The sequence below is a fragment of the Microcebus murinus genome, chromosome 23 (genome assembly GCF_040939455.1).
Source record: "Microcebus murinus isolate Inina chromosome 23, M.murinus_Inina_mat1.0, whole genome shotgun sequence".
NCBI lineage: Eukaryota > Metazoa > Chordata > Mammalia > Primates > Cheirogaleidae > Microcebus > Microcebus murinus.
The window spans coordinates 1,720,806-1,725,259 of record NC_134126.1 but is presented as its reverse complement, the minus strand read 5'-3'; the positions used below and the strand labels follow the sequence as shown (position 1 = coordinate 1,725,259).

General features: G+C 62.6%; 1 non-coding gene across 1 annotated transcript; it reads left to right on the top strand.

Annotated features, from left to right (window-relative positions):
* The first annotated feature begins 3,067 nt into the window (after nt 1-3,067).
* Nucleotides 3,068-3,186, top strand: LOC142863898 (5S ribosomal RNA). Its single transcript, XR_012914563.1, has one exon. It is a non-coding gene; the product is annotated as a 5S ribosomal RNA (ribosomal RNA).
* The last annotated feature ends 1,268 nt before the right edge of the window (nt 3,187-4,454 follow it).

The following is a 4,454-nucleotide window of genomic DNA, read 5'->3' as shown; positions in this document are numbered from 1 at the left end:
CACCACGCCCGGCTGTGTTTTTCTATATATATTAGTTGGCCAATTAATTTCTTTCTATTTTTAGTAGAGACGGGGTCTCGCTCTTGCTCAGGCTGGTTTCGAACTCCTGACCTGGAGCAATCCGCCCGCCTCGGCCTCCCAGAGAGCTAGGATTACAGGCGTGAGCCACCGCGCCCGGCCCCCCCTGTGTTCTTATTCATATACCTCTCATGTTGTTCCAGCGTATTGTGGGGGTACCAATGTTAAGGTCGGGTGCCTTGCCCTCTCCAAGCCTCCCCCCTCGGGTCAGAGCTTCAAGTGCGCCCATCCCCCAGTCGGTGCGCACCCACCCCATGCCTAATGGATGTGTATGCCCCTCCCCTCCCCCCACCCGCCCGACACCCACCCGATGAAGGTGATTCCTCTCCGTCCACTTAGGCGTCCATCCGTTCGTACCAATTTGCTGGTGAGCGCGCTCACGTGGTGCTCGTGTGTCCATTCTTGGGATACTTGGTTTACTGGAACGGGTTCCAGCTCTGGCCAGGAGAACACGAGAGGCGCCCTCTCACCGCTGCTCCTCACAGCCGAATGGCACTCCGTGGTGTCCACGCGCCACATTTTATTGATGCACTCCTGGATGGATGGGCACTCGGGTCGCTTCCACGTCTTTGGGATTGTGAATTGTGCCCTAACTGTAACCCTAACCCTTACCCAGCCCGTCTCCTCTGCCCCTGCCTGACGCACTCCTCCCCGGCCAGGCCCGTCACTGTCCTGGGCCCCCGCCTGACCGGCTCCTCCCCGCCCGGCCGGTCACCGTCCTCTGCCCCTGCCTGACACGCTCCTTCCCGCCCGGCCTCTCACCGTCCTCGGCCCCTGCCTGACCGGCTCCTCCGTCGCCTGGGCCTTCCAAGGGCTTGGTGTGGATGCTGCTTCCAGGAAGCCCTCCAGAAACCCGGCAGCAGGGTGGCCGCAGCAGTCTCCAGCAGCCGTCCCTAAGTCGCGTGAGTGCGGGGGACGTGCCCCCGCTGTGCCGCGGGGGCCCAGCCTGGTGTCTTCCCTGAGGCCCTGCGGCTGCCGGCTGGGCTGCCGCTCCCCGCAAGGGGAGAGCCGCGGAGGTGGGGACCGCCTCCTGATGGGGACGTACACGCAGCTCTCCACGTCGGATTCCGGGGCTCTCTGTCCTGCCCGAAGGCCCAGCTGGCCTGCGGGTCCTTAGAGTGGCAAAAACCTCCGAAAACTGAGACTGAGGGTCCGGTGGGTGTCTGCACTTTTGTGCTGGGCACCCCAGGGAGGCCCGGGGGCTGGCTGGACAACGTGGTCTGCTGGGCGGGGGGGGGGGGGGGGGGGTTGGAGGAGCAACTGATGCCCTTTGCACTTTGGGTAGCAAGAGTCTGAGGTGTCTCTGAGCCCTGTGCCCTGTGGGGGCGGGGCGGGGGGGAGGAGGAGGAGGAGGAGGAGGAGGTGGGAAGGGCCGGGGCCTGCAGTCCTGTTCCCGGGGTGGCACGGCAAGTGGCTTCTTCCACAGGCTGCTTGGCCTGGGCTCCCTGCACCTGGGCCTTTGGAGGACCGGCCCTGTGCTTGCCAACACTTCCTGCAGGGACCCAGAGCTGGGAGGTGGCATCTCTCAGCCCTATGTCGGGCAGAGCCCCAGCGGGCCATGCCCACAACCTCTCTCAGCACCGGTCCCCCAGAAGGCTCCTTTGGGACCAGGATTCTCTTGCGGTGACTCTTTAAGGTCTGGCCCCTGGATGGAGGGGCACCAGGAGTAGAGGAGCAGGAAGGGGAAGGGGGTGGCCATGCGAGGGGACACTTTGAGGCCAAGTCCCAGCTTCAGCCTGATCCTCCTGGGAACCCCGCTCTGAGACAAGGAGCCGGGCTTCGCATTCCCACAGCAGCCAGTCGTGGGCTGAGGACACCTGGGGCGTTGGGAACTCCCTGGCTTCTCCTGGGTTTAACGTCTAGAGCTGCTTGTGAATCGCGCCGCCACACACACCCGAGCGCAGGTGTCTTCCGCACAGACTGCGGGCCTCGCTCTTCTGAATGCCGCTAGCTCGCCACCCACCCACGGGTGAACCTGGTCAGGGTGCTTTCTCTCAGGGGCAGACTCTTTTCCGGGCGGGCTACCGGTGTCTCTGTTTGCTCGTTTCTTTCTTCCATTTCGGGAAAGTCTTCCTTGCTGGGTGTGGAAATCTCCTATGCCTTCCCTCGCCTATTCTGTCAGCTTTCAAATTCTCTTTCAGTTGCCACCCTCACAGATGGATTAGGAAACTCTTTCCGGTGCACTCATTAGTGAAATGACCTCCAGGAAGCTGGAATCCAATATCTAATGGCCGATTTTTAGCGAGTCCACACGCCAGGGTGGTCGGGGTCCAATGCAGCCCCGGCCAGGCCCAGGCCCCTTGGACTGGGCCACAGGAGGACACGGAGGAGGGTCCCGGCCCCCACGAAGCGGTGCCGGCAGTTCTCCACGGGCTTGGGCGTTTTCCAGAGGTAGGAGATGGAGGGGACTGATTTCTTCAGCACCCCCCAAACCACGCCACCCCACCCCACCCATGGGACACATCCCCAGAGAGAGACGCCCCATACACTGGCTGTGCCCCAGCCCTGGCCCGGGGGAATAGGCGGCAGCCCACCCACAGGGCGAGGGGGGGGGCACAGCTGAAAGGGGTTGTGGGGGAGGGCGGCCCCTGGCTGGGGTCAAAGGGCGAGCGTCCCGCGCGTGCGCAGTCAGCGGCAGCGACGCGCTGGGGGTGGGCAGCGGGTAGGTGAAGGAGGCCGGGCGAGGAGACGAGGGGGGCTGGGAGGGCTCCACCTTGGCGAGTCCAGCCGTGGAGGCGCATCTTGTGTGAGTGTGAGTGAGTGTGAGTGTGTGTGTGTGTGTATAGAGAGACAGCCCCCCACCCCGCCCCGCCCCGCCCCGCCCCGCCCCGCCCCGCCCATCACCCCCGTCCCTGGGAGCCAGCGGGACCCGGCCGGCGAACTCAACCGGCCCGGCCCGGCCCGGCGCGGGGCCTGGGGCGGGAGGCGGCGGCGGGGAAGCCCAGAGAGGCTCGGCTTCTCGAGCGGGGCAGGGGCGCCCTCCGCCGCCGTCTAGGGCCACACCACCCTGAACGCCCCCGATCTCGTCTGGTCTCGGAAGCTAAGCAGGGTCGGGCCTGGTTAGTACTTGGATGGGAGACCGCCTGGGAATACCGGGTGCCACAGGCTGCTGCTTTTTTTTTTTTTTGCCTCTTGTTCTGTCCCCTTTCTGGGAGCGCGGCGGCGGCCCGGGGTGGGGGTCACCCCCACCCTCAGCGCCCGCGCGGTGCCTGGCGCCCCAGCCCGCACCGTGGGGCCTCCTCTTGTCCCAAGCCGCGACACCGCCGCCACGCGGCAGCATGCGTGGCATCTGGACTGTCAGGTCTCAGACCAAAGGTCTGCTCTGTGGGAACCGACACGCTGGAGGAAACCTTGAGAGTCTGAGAGGGGAGGGAGTTCCAGAAGAAGGCCAGGATGTCATTTTGAGGGAGTATGTGACCAGAACTCGTCCCGTTGCTTTTGGGGTTCTATGGGCTACACGCAGGAATCTTTGGTGGTGGCACCTGATGTTGGGGGATCCGGAGTCACACCCAGACCTGCTCCACAGGCCTCCTTTTACTTTTCTCTTCGGATTCATTATTTTTAAAAAGTGTCTCTTACCTCTAGGATTGCATTTTCTTTTCTCTCTCTTTTCAAGCAGATGATGGGAGTACAAGTATTCAGGTGACATGTGTTGCCCGTGCCGCCCTCCCCCCTGTGTTCTTTTTTTTTTATTTTTTGAGACAGAGTCTCGTTTTGCTGCCCAGGCTAGAGTGAGTGCCATGGCGTCAGCCTAGCTCACAGCAACCTCAATCTCCGGGCTCAAGCAATCCTGCTGCCTCAGCCTCCCGAGTAGTTGGGACTACAGGCATGCACCACCACGCCCGGCTGTGTTTTTCTATATATATTAGTTGGCCAATTAATTTCTTTCTATTTTTAGTAGAGACGGGGTCTCGCTCTTGCTCAGGCTGGTTTCGAACTCCTGACCTGGAGCAATCCGCCCGCCTCGGCCTCCCAGAGAGCTAGGATTACAGGCGTGAGCCACCGCGCCCGGCCCCCCCTGTGTTCTTATTCATATACCTCTCATGTTGTTCCAGCGTATTGTGGGGGTACCAATGTTAAGGTCGGGTGCCTTGCCCTCTCCAAGCCTCCCCCCTCGGGTCAGAGCTTCAAGTGCGCCCATCCCCCAGTCGGTGCGCACCCACCCCATGCCTAATGGATGTGTATGCCCCTCCCCTCCCCCCACCCGCCCGACACCCACCCGATGAAGGTGATTCCTCTCCGTCCACTTAGGCGTCCATCCGTTCGTACCAATTTGCTGGTGAGCGCGCTCACGTGGTGCTCGTGTGTCCATTCTTGGGATACTTGGTTTACTGGAACGGGTTCCAGCTCTGGCCAGGAGAACACGAGAGGCGCCC